General features: G+C 35.8%; 1 long non-coding RNA gene across 1 annotated transcript; it reads right to left on the reverse strand.

Moving 5' to 3' along the window:
- Nucleotides 1-6,785: 6,785 nt before the first annotated feature.
- Nucleotides 6,786-18,220, reverse strand: LOC130825688 (uncharacterized). Its single transcript, XR_009046913.1, has 3 exons — nt 18,129-18,220; nt 7,597-7,656; nt 6,786-7,017 (listed from the first exon to the last, which is right to left on the reverse strand). It is a non-coding gene; the product is annotated as an uncharacterized LOC130825688 (long non-coding RNA).
- Between the last annotated feature and the right edge of the window lie 2,475 nt (nt 18,221-20,695).

Consider the following 20,695-nt stretch of genomic DNA (forward strand, 5'->3'; position numbering starts at 1 on the left):
ATATATGTCTAATGTTGAGTTTAGTGGTTGATTTATTTAAGTTTGGTGGTTGATTTATGTTGATTTATTTGAGTTTAATGGTTGATTTATGTTGAGTTTAATTGTATGAAGAACATGAAGGATTGACTTTTATTAACAAATTTTGAATGTGTTTGTTGGTTAAAGAGAATTTTAAGTTGTATAATACTTTTTTGGGTGATTCATTGTGAAATTATATGTATTATTAGCATTAGTCCATAAATATCGCTTTATTGCAATCTAAATACATTTTATAAAAAAAAAAAAAAAAAAGGACCCGTTTTTGGACCCGGATCCGGTACTGGATCCGTAGTACCCACGGATCCGGATCTGGGTCTTGTAAAATTGGACCCGCGGATAAATGTGGCTTTTCGAATGGGTTTTGTGTTAGTAGTCATGGTAACTTTGGTGGTCTGGGTCTGTGGTGGAAAGACTTACGTGTTAGCCTGAAGTCTTATTCGGATAAACACATCTCGGTAAAGGTAGAACTTTATGAATATGGGAACTCGTGGATTGCTAATGGCATTTATGGGTGGCCAGATAGAGCTTATAAATTCAGAACCTGGGAGCTTATGCATTCGTTAATGGATGTGGTACAAGTCTCATATGTTTTCTTTGGGGATTTTAATGAGATCTTGAGGTCTAAGGAGAAGGAGGGTGGTACTCAAAGATGTGTAAGAGATGTAGAATCTTTTAGAAACTGTGTTCATAATTGCGATGTGGTTGATTTGGGCTATCGTGGTAGCTGGTTCACTTGGCATCATGGTAATTCTCCGACTATATATGTTCGTGAACTACTAGATCGTTTCCTTGCCTCTCCAGGATAGGTTGATTTTTTTCCAGGGATTGATGTCAGACATTTCCCAATCTACAAGTCGGATCATGCTTCTATCTTTCTTTACACGGAGAAGCGCAGAATGGAGGATTATCACGAAAAATTATTCAGGTTTGAGTCTTACTGGCTATCGAAGGAAGGGTGTAGAGAGGTCATTTCGGATGTTTGAAACTCGAGTCTGAACACCCCTGTTCATGCTAAATTGGAGGAATGTGGCATCTCTCTCAAAGAGTGGGCAGCAACGGAGTTTAGAGAAAACAAAAGTTTGATCAAAATCACAGAAAGAAAGCTAGCTAAAGCCCAAAGGCAGTCTCCGGATGCTCACACACTTGCCTCTTGTTCGAAAATGTCAGATGAGCTTCATGGGTTACACAGAGTGGAGGAAGCCTATTGGCACATGCGATCTCGGGTTAATGAATTGAAAGATGGTGACAAGAACACTAAGTATTTCCATCACAAGGGAAACTCGAGACGGAAGCGCAATACTATACGTGGGTTAAATGATGAGAATGGACATTGGAAGACCTCTAAATCAGACATTGAAAGGTTGGTTGTGGCCTACGTCAAGAGTATTTTTGCATCTACTTCCCCTTCGGGTTTCCCAGAAGCTCTTGAGGGCATCAACACTGTAGTAACTGGGGAGATGAACTAGATGCTTGACTTGAAGCCAACCCGCGATGAGATTCGTATGGCACTTTTCCAGATGCACCCTACGAAAGCGTCAGGTATAAATGGTTTTCATGCTCTTTTCTTCCAAAAATTCTGGGATATTGTTTGTGATGATGTTGTTGGTCTGGTTTGTTTGTGGTGGAGGGGTGAGGTTGACTTGAAACCTATAAATAAAACATGCATTTTCCTTGTACCTAAATGCAAAGAACCGAAGAACATAACTGAATACTGCCCCATAAGCTGTTGCAATGTTATCTACAAAATTATATCGAAGGTGATGGCTAACAAACTTAGAGCTTTCTTGGAGGATATCATCTCAGCTAACCAGAGTGCATTCATTCCCAAAAGATTGATCACAGATAGTGCACTTCTTGCCTTTGAAGCCTTTCATGCGATGAAAAGATGGGGGAACAGTGGTAGGGACACTTTTGCGCTGAAATTGGATATGAGTAAAGCTTATGACAGAGTTAAGTGGATTTTTCAGGAGAAAGTCATGCTGAAAATGGGTTTTAGTGTCTCCTGGGTTCATCATATTATGAGTTGTATTTCTAGTGTGTCGTACTCCGTCAAGATCAACAATATGGTATGTGGAGAGGTTGTTCCTTCTAGGGGGTTAAGACAAGGTGATCCGATATCGCCTTATCTGTTTATCATTTGTGCTGAGGCTTTTCTCGAGGTTGATTTCCATTGGTGTTGAGAGGAGGTGTATCCATGGCATTCGTATATGTAGAAGAGCCCCTATTTTATCTAATTTGTTTTTTGCAGATGACAGTATCCTCTTTGCTAAAGCGTCGGTGCAGGAATGCTCAGAGGTAGCTAATATCATTAGCACGTACGAGAGAGCGTCCGGACAAAAAGTAAATTATTATAAGACTAAGATTTCTTTCAGCAAAGGGGTTCACTACGAGGTGCGAAGAGCGATTGTAGATACTCTGGGGGTTAAAGAGGTGGACCGGCACACAAAGTACTTAGGTCTTCCTACTATCATTGGGCGCTCAAAGAAGGAAATCTTCACTTGTCTGACGGATCGAGTTTGGAAGAAACTGCAGGGGAGGTGTGAACCATATTCGTACCCCTCAGAACATGGTCCAAGCCCAGAGGAACTACAAGCTGTTCCCAGCGGACAAGCTGTTCCTACTGTTCCTGTTCAAAAGCATATTACTAAGCACCCAAGTCTTGAGCATGATAAGAACAACAAGACACGCCATGATCAAGATGTCCAAGCCCGAGGAATACAAGAGAAGCCCAGAAATCACAAAACATACTCAAGCAGCCAAAGTACTGACCAGCAGACTGTTTGCGACAAGGCCACTTTGCACCTGTGCCTGAGAGCTGAACACACGTGCTCCGAGACAAGTCAACCTGGAATTGGCATCTTTGCACCTGGGCCTAGCCATCATGGACCTAGGACCCTCCTAGTGATCATCACAGAACTCATAAAGTGTTGTCCAAGGTGCCCCTGTCAGAAGAACAACTCGAACAAGCCTTCCAGCACTTAGCCTAGTTTCTGTTTTCTGTTTTTAATAAAGCTTGTGCTAGTCACGTGTGTAAACTAGCCGTTAGACCTTAGAAAGCTATATATAGGTGCATAGGCCTCGTGTAATGACAATCATAGATTACATTCAATAACTCATTAGTGATTAATCAGATTTCATTCATTTTCATTCATTTTCAAAGTCCATAACTGAGATTCTCTCTTCTTTTCATCCTTGTGTGTTTGTATGTTCATTATTCAATCTACCTGAACAAAGAGAGCGTGGAATGCTCATGAGCAATAGGTTGTGGAACAACTATTGTGTAACCTTCAATCTTCGGGAGTGAAACTCCAAGGTGAGGGCGTGGGAACATCCTGAAGGTGAGTGAAGCCGGAAAAAGGAACCCACAGGTTGGCCTGAGAACCAAGAATTGGTTTCTTGGGTGTATTTTGGTGATCGTGAGTGTTAGGAAGAGTCGAGCAATCTGTCTCCGAGTGAAGGGGTTGATTGTGTGCAAGTTCGTGAATCCAGAGAACGCAAACTTGGTGCAAATTGGTATCAGAGCGTAAGTGACGAAAGGGCACAAGACACCATAGTTGAATAAGAACGAAGAAAAATCGCACAGGAGTTTCAGAGAAGACTGAATTTTCAGCGCACACGAAAATTGGTAAAATCGTTCCAAACTTTGTATTCAGGTTACATGCAATTGTTAATCTGAATAGAGGTGATTTCTAATTAATCTTTGCGATAGTTTTCATCATTCAATTCAATTTCTAATTGACGCAATCGAAGTTTTAAAAAAAAAAATCTGGGAAGAAACGTATTCTGACGTTTTGATTTTCGATTTCTGGTTAAATTGGATTACATTGATTCCTTTGTTGATTGTTTACGTTTTGTTTTGCATCATTCAATTACGTTCTCATACATTTGCATTGATAATAAAGCATTACACGATTTTGATTTCAGAAAAAGAAGTTCGTATTATTGCATTATCTAGGTTAACATTGTTTGGCTTTTGTCTACGAATCTTGAATCAATACAATTTGTTGTTCGTCTGTGAATCTTTATTCCTTTTATGCTATAATCTCTGTGTTGATCTTGGATTTAAATTTTGTTTGATTGTGCTTTCGTGCTGGAACATAGCTGGGAGACCTAGAGCCTGTTGTGCATTGCTTGCTTGTGTGTGTTTGCTTTTGTGTTGGTATCTAGCTGTAGAGACCTATACCATGGATGTCAGGTTAGAGTCCATTGAGGAAACCCCATATGGTATCACCCAACTCTTAGCCCAGGCTGGAATAGGCAACCAAAGGAGACCTCCTGTCCACCACCACGAAGACCATGAGGACAGAACAGTGAGGATTGACATAAGTGATTTTGATGGCCAGTCCAACAAGCCTGAAGAGTACATAGAATGGGAAGCGAGTTTGGATAGATATTTTGAATATAAAAACACCACACCTGAGGGACAATACAAACTAGCTAAGATCAAGCTTACAAAGTTGGCTGCTATATGGCTCGAGGGTATGCAGAGACAGAGGAGAAGAGAGGATAGACCAAGGATTGATACATGGGATAAACTGAAAAAACATTTGAGGAGGAAATATGTGCCAACCAATTATAGCCATCAACTATATATTAGATGGAGTACCTTGCATCAAGGGGGGAGAAGTGTTAGTGAATACTTCCAAGAATGGGAGAAACTGATTGTGCTTTGTGAAATAGATGACACAGAGGACCTGAAGTTAGTTAAATTCATGGCTGGTTTGAGGGAAAACATTAGAGAACAGCTTATGACTATACCTAATCTTGACCTACAGCTAGCTTTCAACATGGCCCAAACCATTGAGCAATCTTATGCCAAAAGGAATATGTTTAAGAGCAATCAACCTAAGTCCCCTAAAAGCCTCACACCCAGGAGCAACAGCCCTAGCCCACCCAGAATGCAGAGGAAAACAGAACAGCTCCTTAGTACACCTGGAAAGGCCACTGTACCCATGAGGAATATAGTTTGCTTCAAGTGTCATGGCCATGGGCATTACAAAAAATGATTGCCCTAATGCTAGAGTGTTCACTGCTCAAGAATGGAAGGAAATCAGGAAGGATACTAAACCTAAAGTGATGTTGGTAGCTAGAAATGGCAGAATAGAAGAGGATTGGCCTCCTGTACCTGAGGATGAACCTGATGGGTCATATAGAGTGAATGAGTTAGGAAGATTGGTCAGATATGAGCATAGCACTGAGGAGGAAGAGTTAGAAGAAGAAATAGAGAGAGTTATGCCAGAGGATGGCCATTATAGTTTGATCATAAGGAGGAGCTTGCACTCAGCATTTGAGGAAAGAGAAAGCGATCAAAGAGAAAACATTTTTCAGACCAAGTGCAGGATTGAGAATAAAATATGTGATTTAATCATTGATGGTGGAAGCGAGTCAAATTGTGTTAGCATTGACCTGGTGACTGATCTTAACCTCAAAACTAGACCTCACCCACATCCTTATAAGCAGTGCCTTGTGGGATTTGCCATTGGATCATACAAAGACAGGGTTTTATGTGATGTTTTAGATATAAGTGCTTGCCATATGCTCTTGGGAAGGCCGTGGCAATATGATAAGAAGAGCATACACAATGGGTTCACTAATACCTACACAATCAGACATGAGGGGAAACTCAAAGATTTGATTCCTTTGCCATCTCATCAGTCCATACCATCTACTGCGAGGAATCCTGTTCATTTGATGAGCAGGAAGAGTTGTGAGAAAGAGTTCAAGGGCAAGAATGAGGTCTGTGTGTTGAACAATAAGGAAGCAGACCAAGATACAGGCACACCAACTGAAATTAGACCCCTGTTGCAGCATTGTACTGTTGTGTCTCTGGATGAAATGACTAAGACACCTAAACCATTCTTACATTTGATCTATGGAAGGAAGCGTGATAGAGAGGTTAAGGGAAAGAAAGAGCCGTATCTGGTATCCATTAAGGAGGACAGTAGCCATACAACGATATCACCTGAGCTGAGAAAACTCAAGAATCAGTACAGGGACGTCTCTTCTAAAGGGCTACCACCTGAAAACCTACCTAACAATACCACACAGCACTCATCCCTTCAACGTGTATATAGGGAAAGCCCATTGCTGACATTTAATCTCACACATGTTAGTTTTTATAGCAGGAAGCAAAGGGATACCAAGGAACAAGCTGAAGGATTGTTGGAGCTGCATCAAGTAACCCAAGAGAATATCAGCAGGACTAATGAAGGATACAAAAAGGAAGCTGATAAGAAGAACATGGGCAGAGAATCATTGAAGGCTGGAGATCTATTCTGGGTGCATTTAAGGAAAGAGAGGTTCCCACAACTGAGGAGGAACAAACTCATGTCCAGAACAGCAGGACCCTTCCACATTACTGCTAAGCTTGGTGACAATACCTACCAGGTGGACTTACCTACAGACTACAATGTCACCAACACTTTCAATATTGGGGATTTGCAGTTATATACAAAGGAACAAGAATTAAGGTCAATTCTTTCCCAAGAAGGAGGAGTTGAACCATATTCGTACCCCTCAGAACATGGTCCAAGCCCAGAGGAACTACAAGCAGTTCCCAGCGGACAAGTTGTTCCTACTGTTCCTGTTCAAAAGCATATTACTAAGCACCCAAGTCTTGGTGTAACATCTCGGAATAACTCGGATCGTACGAAAAGAGAAGATGACCTTTTAAAAACAAGTGTATATCGTCCGAGTCAAACCAGGATGTTAGAAGGCAGTTAAAAACGGATTTTAAATTAAGGGAAGCTTGCGGATCGAGTTTTATTAGTGTTATTATGAACTACTAGATATAAGAAATTCTTAGCAGCGGATAAGAACGAAAAATTAAATCAACTTATTACAACTTGAGAACAAAATCGCCTCATAAAACCAAATATTCTTTAAACTTTATTAGAAGTTCTTATCAAGACTTCTGTATCCTAACGGTTTATTTCTCCAAGGGACAATCCTCATTCCCCAAACCTGCAACTTAACTTACTGCTAGTCATTGCCCAGATAGGAAACAACATCATTGCAGGGTCGTTAAGACCAAAAGTACACGTCAGCAATCGTCGCATACCAAATAAATAATAACACAAGAGAAAGTTTTAATTTAATAGCTGACAATTCACAGAACCGTACGCTTCAATCATGCTAATAAAGAATAATTATTTTCATGTAAAGATTAGTCAGCCATACTGCTGTACTATCCAGCCATACTGTCGGTACACTCCAATCTCCATAAGTGAGACAATACATTAGGGGGAGCTAACCCCTAAGCAAGTCTCTACCATAGACACTCGCCTTACTTCGGTGCCTATGGTTAAGTATGCATACCCCCGCGGTGGCTCATAATGCCCCCATATACCGCGAGTAATTCATTTCCACCAATTGACGTTATACTACATCCACTTTAAGGTTAGTGAGGTCATACTACCTCTGCTTATCAAAACAATATATCAAAATTATTTATTCGAAAAGATAACATTATTCATACTATATATCCCTACTTTACTTTTGTATACCATTATTATATGATACATCGGTCTAAATGCGAACTTCGCTGCGTGTACATACCTTAAGCAAGATAACCAACTCACAAGCGTCTTAATCAATTCCCGGTCACGAATCAACTTCCTACAAGGTTCAATCGTATTCGGGAAATAAGCACACATACACATTTTCCTCAAATCATCCATAACACATACATACAATTACATCCATACCTTTAACATCCATCACATACTAAAACATGGCAAATACACAAAACAGGACAGCCTATACAATCTGTCCAGAAACTCAACTTAAAGCTGTCAAACTGAAAATTCGACTTCACCGTTGCGTCTGGAAGGCATCAAAACCCCCGGGTACCAATTTCCATAATTTATAACATAGTATAAGTATTTTTAACCTAATTTCAAAGCCAAAAATGTTCCAAAAACACTTTATTTTCACCATTTTCCAAACCTACGGGATTTTGTCATTTTATTTTTTTTCATCACAAAAATATAAATTTCAATGCTTTATTTCCTATTAAATCTAAACGACAATATTTACATAATTTCATGACCATCTATGAAATTAATTTTTATTCCTCAAAAATAATTCTTTTTACACAATGTACACACACACACTTCACATATATATATATTTATATATATTTCTCTAGCAACATTATAAATTCCTCCTATTAATCAATAAAATAAATATCTAACACCACTTACATTTTTCTATGAGCATCCATTTTTTATATATATATATATACTTTACAATCATCCATCAAACAAATCCTTCACACACATATAAACATATCTAAATCCCTAAAAAGAAACATTCTTCATCAATTTAGATAGAAAAATACATCTCAAAATCATACATGAAATTTTAAATTCATAAATTAAATATGAATTATAAGATAAAACATATAATAATCATAGAATTTTAAATTAAAACTGAAGATTCAACATAGATTAAGAATTACACTTACAATTGTAAAGGAAAACACCAAATGATGAAGTGTAATGGAGTTAGGAATGTGAATTAGGAGAAATTTTGAAAGGATGTTAAAATGAAAATGATTAAGGAATTAAGAAGGGTTAATTATATGGGATTAATGCCTTGATCCTTCATTAACCTAAGGGAGTTACAAGCTCCACCAAAAGTTTCTCTTTTATTTATTTATTTTTTTATTTGAAAATAAAAGATGGGTTAAGGAAAAGTTTGGGCCCAAATAATTCTAATTGCCAAAAAGGATTGCAAATCTCATGACCAAGCCCAATAATAAATAAAATATATATATAGAAATAATATTACTAATGAATTATTAAATATATCGGGAAGAAAATATCGGGGTGTTACACTTGGGCATGATAAGAACAACAAGACACACCATGATCAAGATGTCCAAGCCCGAGGAATACACGAGAAGCCCAGAAATCACAAAACATACTCAAGCAGCCAAAGTACTGACCAACAGACTGTTTGCGACAAGGCCACTTTGCACCTGTGCCTGAGAGCTGAACACACGTGCTCCGAGACAAGTCAACCTGGAATTGGCATCTTTGCACCTGGGCCTAGCCATCATGGACCTAGGACCCTCCTAGTGATCATCACAGAACTCATAAAGTGTTGTCCAAGGTGCCCCTGTCAGAAGAACAACTCGAACAAGCCTTCCAGTACTTAGCCTAGTTTCTGTTTTCTGTTTTTAATAAAGCTTGTGCTAGTCACGTGTGTAAACTAGTCGTTAGTCCTTAGAAAGCTATATATAGGTGCATAGGCCTCGTGTAATGACAATCATAGATTACATTCAATAACTCATTAGTGATTAATCAGATTTCATTCATTTTCATTCATTTTCAAAGTGCATAACTGAGATTCTCTCTTCTTTTCATCCTTGTGTGTTTGTATGTTCATTATTCAATCAACCGGAACAAAGAGAGCGTGGAATGCTCATGAGCAATAGGTTGTGGAACAACTATTGTGTAACCTTCAATCTTCGGGAGTGAAACTCCAAGGTGAGGGCGTGGGAACATCCTGAAGGTGAGTGAAGCCGGAAAAAGGGAACCCACAGGTTGGCCTGAGAACCAAGAATTGGTTTCTTGGGTGTATTTTGGTGATCGTGAGTGTTAGGAAGAGTCGAGCAATCTGTCTCCGAGTGAAGGGGTTGATTGTGTGCAAGTTCGTGAATCCGGAGGATGCAAACTTGGTGTAAGGTGCTCATTAAATCTGTCATCCAATCGATTCCGATCTACATGATGAGTATTTCCAGGTTGCCATGTCTTATTATTGAGGAACTCCACTCTATGTTTGCCAAATTCTGGTGGGGCTCGAGCAATGAGCAGCGGAGAATTCATTGGCATAACTGGTCTCATATGTGTCTACCTAAAAGCAATGAAGAGATGGGATTTCGGGATCTTCAATGCTTCAACACAGACTTACTAGCCAAGCAATCATGGCGCTTACTTGTAGGTGCCAATCCCTTCCTATTAAGTATTCTCCAAGCTCGCTATTTCAAGCATTCGTCCGTTTGGAAGCTCAAACCACGATACTAGTTTCACGTGGTGTAGCATCTGGGGAGCAAAATCATTACTCATCGAGGGTCTTGTATGGCGTGTTGGTAATGGTGCAAACATTCGGGTCTGGCTTGATTTATGTGTAACACCCCGAGATTCTAATAATGTAATTATTTAATATTTTAATAGTTTTTAAAGATTTTACAATTATATTTAATTATTTCCGAATTAGTTTTAATAAATTTCTTTCATGTACGGATTTAAATGTTAACTTTTATATATATATATATATATATATATATATATATATATATATATATATATATATAATATATATATATATATATATATATATATTATATATATATATATATATATATATATATATATATTATATATATATATATATATATATATATATATATATATATATATATATATAATATATATATATATATATATATATATATATATATATGTATATATATATATATGTATATATATATATATATGTATATATATATATGTATATATGTATATATATATGTATATATATATGTATATATATATATATATATATATATATATATATATGTATATATATATATATATATGTATATATATATATATATATGTATATATATATATATATATGTATATATATATATATATATATATATATATATATATATATGTATATATATATATATATATATATATATATATATAAATATATATATATATATATATATATATATATATATATATATATATATATATATATATATATATACATATACATATACATATACATATACATATACATATACATATACATATACATATACATATACATATACATATACATATATATATATATATATATATATATATATATATATATATATATATATATATATATATATATATATATATATATATATATATATATATATATATATATATATATATATATATATATATATATATATATATATATTAAAAATATAGTTATGATTTCTCAAATAAAGAGGTTTGAATTAAAATGACTATTTTATTAAAATGTCTGAGCCAACGAAGGGGAGTCTTTTAGTCGGTTCTCGCAAGAAAATGAATCGAGATAAATAAATAAATAAACCTAATAATAATAATAATAATAATAATAATAATAATAATAATAATAATAATAATAATAGTAATAGCAAGTATAAAACCCGTGAAAACCCTAAATACTCAAGCTTAGCCGTCACTCCCTCACTTCCCTCTCTCAATTCCTTTCCCTTACTCACGGGTCAGCCACGAACAAGCAGCTGCTCCTCACTTCCCTTCTCCTCTCCTCTTCTCCCTGTGAAGCCGCCCCCTCCTTCACTCTAGCAGCCACGGTCGAGCCCCTACGAGCAGCCTGCACCGCTAGCTATACCTCCTCCCCCGCAGCCGACAGTAGCCACCAATAGCAGGTGGTGACTCCCTGCAGCCACCCGCAAACAGCAACAGAGACAGCCGGTTTAGGCCCTGTGTCACCACCACACAACCTCCACTTACTTCTTCACTCCTTTTCTAATTACCCCATTGTAATAATTTTCCTAGTATCTAATTAGAATTTTACTAAGTTTATGAGTTGGTGTTAATTTTGTATGATTTTCATTGAATCTTGTTATGGTAAGAATTTGATTGATGACTTGAATGTACTTATGAATTGGGTTTTTAAAATATGGATGAAAAATGTTGAACTTTGTATTATTTTCATTGAATCTTTTATGGGTAAGAGTGTTTTTGATGAATTTAACATATCTATGATTTAGAGTTTGAAGTATGAATGGAAATAATGGTTGTGTACTATTTTGATGGTGTCTTAGTACATGAGTAACTTTATTTGTGTTGAATGTGGGAGTTTTGTTAGGCATGGTAATCTTAATTGGCCTTATTGAATTAAAAGAAATTATTAATGTGGAATACAAAATACTCTCGTTAGAATAACGAAGTTATAATTAAATGATATTAGTAAGGCTATGAACATAGTGTCAACTTGTTGAGAATTATTATTAAAGTTACTTGTATGACGTTTTGATTTTAGTTCCTTCTAACCTTGGAGAATATAATAAATGATATTGCGATATGATAACTTTAAGACTCGTCATATTAGCACTACATCAACATTAAGTGTGAATCATCACTTTATATTAAGATGATGTGAGCCGTTATAACTCAAAGTTAGTTGGTGTAATGAAACAGTCGAAATAATCCTTTTATTCCTTGCCGATGGAAAAACTTGTGTTATTGTTGAATTGACGATTATGTTTGGTGTTGAATGAAATGTGTACGTGCTAAAAGTAATTGAAAACTTGTCGTGAATGAATGATAGTGGTTACCTTGGTTTCTAGCTGGTATGACAAAGTAGTTAAGAGAACTTATAAGTCCTATTCCTAACTTGTATAGGTTCCCAGTTTATATGAGGAAAGTAGACCCTTAGTTGGGTGATTTTTGTAACTTGTGGTCGTGCAGTGACGCTTGCAGGTACGTACATGCAGTAACCAATTATCATATTCATTGTTTCAAAGTATTATCAATATTTCATGATTATATACATCGTATTAGAATTATAGAGTGCCAGAAAGTAAATTATGCTAGAGTATAGTCATAATAGTGATATAGGCAAGTAGAATGAAAACATTAGGAGACTATGAGAACAGACTTCTAAATTGTAGAGAATGCACCCTGGTTGTATGTGGTATCGAAGTAACTTTCTACTTATTGAGTCTTGATATATGATTAGTTGGCGTGACTCAACTGGATTATGTCCGGTTGATTTAATAGTCCCCTAGGTGAGGTTCGACGGGACCACCGTAAGGGGGGTATGAGCATGCTTGGGTCACTGGGCGCCGGATGGCCGATACCGCCCCTTGACCGAGGTGATACCATGCGGGCCTTGGAAACCCCAATATGGTGGCCTCTTCACTGGTTTAGTACCCCAGTGTGTTAGTTTTTCCCGAAGTTAGGACCCGAGAGGGTCAGCTGGAGGGGGCATGAGCTCATACTTTGCCATGGGCGTCGGATGGCCGATAACGCCCATGGCCGTGTCACTATGCCATGAATAGAGAAAGGATCCACTACCCTTGAATATATTTCGAGAGATTAGTAGTTTGAAGGAGAAATTATGAGTAAATAGAGGTGTTTAGACAGATGAGTAGACTCGCTATTGCCATACTATATTGTTGTCTATAGTTTTGTTCAATGACTCTAATTGTTATAAGTTCATTAATTACTGACGTGTATGTGTTTGTTGTTGTTTGCTCATGACTCTCTATGATGGTCCTGCTATGACACTTCTGACTATGGTCATTATGTTGAGCAGCAGGAGGATCATATCTTGACATGACAGGTATAGGAGCTTCTTTTGCCTTGCATTGGGGGAAAGAGCGGAGTACGGTCGTATCAACTGTATACAAATTGTCTAATGCTTGTAGCTTCTATATTACTTGTAAAGTTTTCTTTTGGGATTGTATAATTTCCCTTGTATAGAGCCATGTGACTCCTTGTATGATTTATAGTTCCGCAGCGTAGTTTTTGGATGTACAGTAGTGAGAATACTCCTTTAGTATCCGTTAGTTCGATGCGTTACCACTGGAACCACGATCCTTATCAGAATTGATGATTTGAGAAGCCGACTGTAACATTCGGGAAAATAAATATTTTAAGACGAGTAAGTTTAAAAGAATTATCAGTGCGAGAATGATCTTAAATACACATGACATAAAATAATCTTAATTTAACTTCTTCTTAACTTTTCCTTTTCTTAAAAAAAAAAAGAATAAAAAGAAAAACAAATATCACGCGTTTCACTATTCATCACCATCTTCAACACAAAAGGAAAAAAAAATCAAACCCTTCTTTGCCTTCCCAAAACCTTCGAAAACCCATACCTCATCCCGTTGTTCTTTACCTTCGATCTTCAAAGAAAACGCAACTCTACTCATCTTCTCCATCTGATTTCGCTCCTGCTCCTTCAACAAACGCAATCCTTCGCTTGAATTGTTTTTGAAAAGTAACGAACTAAAGCTAATCAGGTATAATTTACTCGATTTCTTCTTTGATTTTTTCGACACATTATTTCAACAATCTCTTTATCTTTTCTCTAATTTCGAACCACCATAAGTGTAGAAGGAGCCGAAAACTTTGTTCCTTGACTTGAATTCTGCCGATTTGGGGAAGATTGAGTGAGTTTTGGTCTTGTTGATTAAACATCAAATCCAAGTCGAAAAAAAAGTGTTGAATCTGAAATTTTCTTCGTTTCTTGCTGCTGCAAACAGAAGGTAGTCCTTCTTGAATTCTTTCTTTGTTTTTCTTTAATAATCATACTCTTATTCATATAGAAATTAGTTCCATTGGCATACTTTCACTTGTTTAATTCTTAACCATGTATGAAGCCTAAATGTTGATGAATCTTGGGAATGTGTATGAGTTAGTAGATGAGTCGTTAAATTGGAAATTCATGGAAAATGTGATTTTAGTGAGTTATGTGATGATTGATATGTGTTTATAAGAGATTGTGATTGAGGAGTTTTGGGGAAGAATTCTAAAATTAAATGTAATTTGGGTTTTATAATGTATGAATGGTAGATTGTGGAATATTGAAACAATTTGTTGGAATTATTGATTAGTACGTAATTTACAAAGACTAGAATATTGTTAGATGTTAGATGTAGAAAGATTATGGAAATTTGATGTTCTTGAATATTAGGAAACTCTTGTGAAACTACTAATGTGGTTAAATCTTGTTGTTGTTATTAAGCGAATAGTTGGGTAAATGTAAGTATTGGATATAATCCTTTGTTATGTATGATTGGTTGTTCTTGAGAGTATCTAGGGTTGTGTGGAAATTATTAATTGAATGGATAAACTAGCTGAATCTTGCTTTTGGATAGTTTGTAAATCTTGTTTAGTTTCTTGGTTTTGAGTTTAGATGAAATGGAAGTGTTTGAATTAGAATACAAGGAAATTGTGGAGACATATAATCTTTACAAGAATATAAGCTAGACTAAAGCAAGGTTAATAATTTTGATGATATTGAGGGTTGGAGTTAGGACTTGCACAATCGCTGAAATGAGAAATATTAGAATAGAAGGTGGAATTAAGATGCATTATTAGGATGAGATGCAATGAGTTATATGAACCTAGTTGTAGAATCGTATGCTTTATCGAGGAGCCCTTCTAGTGATTGCGGAGTACCAAACTTAGCCTCTTAAAGCGTTCTTTTTGGTGAGTAGTAACAGTCCCTTAAAGGGTCTGGCCAGACTACTTTCTTGAAAATAAATTTTTTTATTAAAACTCTTTGATTTGAAAATTGTTGAGACAAATATTGTTGTGAATGCTTATGCTGCTATTGAGATATGTCAATGGATCGGGCTTGCGAGCTGGTCATTGACGGAGTTGAGGAACATTGTTCCCTACTCCCTGTTTTTGAAGCGAATTGTCATTCAGATATTGACTAGCTTCACCCGAGAGTGACATAGCCTTAGAGCTATGGATGTTCCTCTCAACTAGACTCCCTGTGCGCACATAGATCTAGGGAACTGATGTTGCTTTTAAACCTATGATTTGGATTACTGTGTTTGTTGTTTTGGATTGTTACTTCTCATTCAGTTTAATCTGACCATCTGTTGTTTCCAACTTTTATCTTGCCTACAGATCAGGACCAGTCGGGAATAACGGATTAGCGGAGGAGAATAGAGATTCCAAGGATTCTAATTGAGCTAAGCATTTAGGAATTATAGATTTGTATTAGGAATTTTGGATAAATGTAAATTTGATTTGGCTGTATTGGTTATTTCGGACTTGTAGAGAATTGTATAATTACCCTTGCTTTAGTTAGATGTTTGTTTTGGAGATATAGCTGAATTAGTTACGTTAAAGAGCTGGTGTCCCTTTACTGAAGTTTTAGAAGTGTGATTTCGTTTTTTTCTTGGGATATAACCCCGTGATGACTCTGTTTACTCAGTCAACGGTAAGTCGGGTTGTTACACCAACGATGATTCTTTCCGTCGTGACGTATTCTTGAAAGCATTAAATGCCTTAGATTATTTTGTTATGTTATCCATTTATATATTCTTGTCACATTCTCAGTTTTCGGCAGAGATGCTGCCGAAATTTCCACTCACTCACCTTCTTAGTTAATCTCTAGCGTTTATGTTAAGTATGTTCTCTTTTCTTTTTATATAACACCCGAATTTCCTCCCTTTCTTTACGATTCTGATTTTGTTTAAGGGGTTGGAAATTCAGAGGTGTCACATTATGGATCCCCAAAGAGTGCAATCTAACTGTCCCTAACCCCCCAACAAGCTTTCAACCCAATTTGTGTGTCTCTGTTTTAATTGACTTTGATTCTGGATGCTGGGACACACACGAGCTTACTTGATACTTTGATGCGACTACTGTTGCTGATATTCTTGCGATACCTCTCTCCAATAGATGGCCTACTGATACATTGTTTTGGTGGCTTGAAAAGAATGGGTGTTATTCGGTGAAGAGCGGTTATAGACTGGGTCTTCTTTGACAAAGAATAGGTGTTGATACTTCCACAGTAGATAGCTCGAGACTTTGGTCCTCTATTTGGAAGGCTGATTGTCCTCCTAAACCCCAACACTTTCTTTGGCGAGCTTGCAAAGGTTCCCTTGCTACGAAACACGGGTTATTCCAAAGGTACTGTGTTCCCTCCCCCTCCTGTGGTAGATGCAACAATGCTCCAGAGACTGTCCTGCACGCCATCATTGATTGTCCGAATATTCAGCCCATTTGGAATATGCACCCGGATCGACAGCTGCTCCAGGATGCTCCCCGTACGTCACTAGCTGATTTTGTTTTCTGGATTCTTGGACATGCTGCAAAGGACAATTAGAGCTCCATTCTTGCTACAATGTGGGCTGCTTAGTATTTACGAAATAAACAGGTATTTGATGGCTTTGATGGGGATCTAATGAGTATAGCCCGAAGTTTCAATATCTTGATGGAAGACTACAATCGCTACAATATGTCAACTGCTATCCCACAGCAGCAACCTTCCTCCATCATCAATCTTGGCAGCCTCTTGCGAATGGTTGGGTAAAAGTGAATTTCGATGCTTATGTTGCAGATGGAGACATCCGTGGCCTTGGTACGGTTTTTCGTGATAATCATGGCAAGATCCTCGTGGCGGGAGTTCGAAGAATTAAGGCACGTTGGCCGGTTGACGTGAGTGAAGCAGCAACTGCCCTTTTTAGTTTACAGATTGCCATTACGTTTGACTTTGAGTATATCCATCTCGAAGGCGACTCTTTGTTGTTTATCTCTGTCACTCACAGTAGAGAAGATGGCAGGGCTCATATTCACCTCTTCTATGATACTATTTTTGCATTTTGCTCTAATGTTAGGGGTTTTAATTGTAGCTTTGTTAAAAGAGATGGGAATTCACTTGCCCATTTAGTAGCTCGATGGGACACAGGCGTAGCTGATGAGAATATTTATATGGGACTGTTTCCCCAAGGCCTTCAAACCTAGGCTGATATTGATCTATGCTAATGACAGGTTCAACTCAAAAAAAAAAAAAAAACTATCGACTTTCTAATATTCTTATATAACAAATCTAGTAGTATACAATAAAAAAAAGAAGCGCACATGTCAAACTAAGATATTAAGCCGTAAAAGTGCACCATGAGAGTAAGCAGTGGGGTTTGTATCCTTCTTGGCTCCCATGTGGCTTCACTACTGGTGAGTGGTCACAGTGGTTTGATTCTCCTTATTTATAAGGATATTTTTCCTCGTGTTTTTAAAGATTTTCTAATCTATGTAAATAATAAAAAGTTATTTTTAGGATCTTTTATCTTATTCTATTTAGAAAAATTATTATTTATTATATTTAATTTTAAAATAATTTATTTTTTTACAATTCATTTCAAATAACATTAACGTCAGAGTGTTAATTCTAAAAAAATAAATCAACTCCATAAACCAACATATAAAATGATATGATCGTTCACATAAATTAAAAATATACTCAAATAAAATAATGTCTAAATACAAAATAAAAAGTATGTATAAAAAAATTAAAAAAGGAATAAAACTTACGTTAAACTACCAGCAGAAATGAAGGCCTTAAGAAATGCCGTAACAGACTGACGAACCGTTGCTTCTTTCCAAGAAAGAGCCATGAAGTGTTTTTAAAGATGATGAAAAGATAATTATGTTAAAGGCCTGAGTCTTTGATTTATATAGACAATGTCTCATCATCACTCTTCAATAATTAATAGAATATAATATAAATAAAATTAGATCAAAGTTCAAAAAAAATATACTTTCTCTGTTCTGAAATACTCGTTACATAATTATTTTTAATACTATTTATTATTCGAGTTTATTTTATATATTGTGGCTAATGTGTAAGAGATAATATAGTAAAGTAAGATCTTGTTTGAATCATCTAATCGCATTCTTTCATAATATTAAATTTTTATAAATTTTGATGTGCATAATTTAATATATAAATAATCACAATAAAAAATTGAATTGCGTAAAAAGTCAAATATAGCAAGTACAATGAAACGGAAGAAATATTAACTCTGTTTTGAAATACTTGCTAATAATAGTGACATATTCAGTGGAGAAATGTCACTATCAGTAGCAAGTACTTCTATAATAGAACGGAGGAAATATTTCCTCTTAGCTCTTACATCTTGTTCTTCATTTTAACTACTCATTTCTATCACTTTAGGAACTATCTTGAAACAAGAGGTTGCAACCACTAGACTGTACCACATGATTTTAATAAATTATACTTATTTATCCGTTTTGAAATACTTGCTGCATTACGGTTTTTACTACTATTTATCGTTCAAGCTTAATTTATGTATTGCGACTAATGTGTAAAAAGAAATATTGTCAATTGACTTGTTTGAATCGTCTAATTGCATACTTTCATAAAATTAACTTTTATAATATTTAGATGTGCATATTTCAATATATAAATGATCAAAATAATATATTGAATTGCATAAAAAATATCACAAGTATAATAGAACAAAGAAAGTAAATTGAAGTATATTATATTAACTTTTTGTTTCAATTTTTTTCTTCATAAACCAAAAGTAACATCCATATTTTGATAATACGACAATCATTCAATTCATTTGCCGATCACAATAACCGTGCACTCAATCACAATATCTTTTTACAATTCACCAATTCATTTTCCAATCTTATGTTTTAAATCTTGAATCCGCCATTGTGATCATTTGTTTTATTTTTCAATTTAATTTTCTTTTTCTTACTAATATTCACCTAAAAATCACATAATGCTAATTAAAAGATACATAGGGAGTTTGATTGTTACGTTGAAGCACTTAGTAGTTATTCAAGGCAAAGTTTTCACCCCGTCTTATTTGTCGCCACATCTTTCATTGTGTCGACACTTTTTAATAATATTTCAATTTCGCCCCTTTATCAAAAAAGTTTTGATTTTTTTCTATTCATCAAACTCAACGCTTGTTCAACATATCGCAACTCATATGATTTTCTGTAAATATTCTAAACGCAATTATAAATTTTTGTCGGTAAATTTTTGACAAATTGCATAAAAATAAAAATAAAAAGTAAATAATATTCTTTTGAGAAAGGGTCAAATTGCACAAAAACATGAAATATAAGATTTTCAAAACCAATTACTCACATATTCAACTTTTTTTTTAGACAAAACTTGTTGTAGATGTAGATGTAGGATTAACAATTGCATGATCACCATGGTGGCCAACAGATCTAAGTCTTGGTAGTTGAGTTGTAAATGTAGGATTAACAGTTGCATGCAAATCCTCTTAATGACTTCACATTAATCCAATCACATCGAAATACTACAACAGTTGCATGTAGTCTAACTCAGGGTATTTGGCATCAAATGCTTGCCAAGACAATTCATCAGCTGGGTGTCGCAATTTACCATATTTTGTACGCCATCTCATGTCTTTAGTTGTCTTGGATGAGGAGTAAAGTCTTCTCAATCTAGGAATCAAAGGAAAATAACGTAGGAATTTTGGCTTATTTATAGGCTTTTTTAGTGTGGCAAACATAACATTCAGTATCATTTTCTCTTGAACCCCAATAAAGCATGCAATCGTTAGGACAAACTTAATTTTTTCATAATCAAGACCCAATGGCTTTGTCTCTTCTTGACTTCATAAGTATTAGAGGGAAGAGAATTAAAAAATGGGAAGACATCTATCAACAATTCTAGTAGCATTTCAAAATATTTGTTAGCAATGCCACCCAAACATTTGATGAGGTATAGTTGTAATACAAAGGCCAACCTAGAATAGCTACTCCCTTTATATAACTCTTGATTAGATTCGTCAAGTAATTTTTGAAACTAGGCAGCCTCATTATTGGGCAAAGGGTTAGCTCCGACATGTTGATCGACATTCTTGGTAGCACATCCTACAATTCGACTCATTTCCCTATCTTCATTTATAGGCCCTATGACATCTTGAAGCAAAAGGAGCCTTTTGAACACTAGTTGATTGCAAATGGGACTCTAGATTTCTCATGTAAGGTGTATCATATTTGGATGAAGTCATCAGTTCTCCATGAAATGTCCATGTAGTGTAACCAACTAAAAAACCATAAACAAGAATATGACCATGAACAGT

The sequence above is a fragment of the Amaranthus tricolor genome, chromosome 10 (assembly GCF_026212465.1).
Source record: "Amaranthus tricolor cultivar Red isolate AtriRed21 chromosome 10, ASM2621246v1, whole genome shotgun sequence".
Lineage (NCBI taxonomy): Eukaryota > Viridiplantae > Streptophyta > Magnoliopsida > Caryophyllales > Amaranthaceae > Amaranthus > Amaranthus tricolor.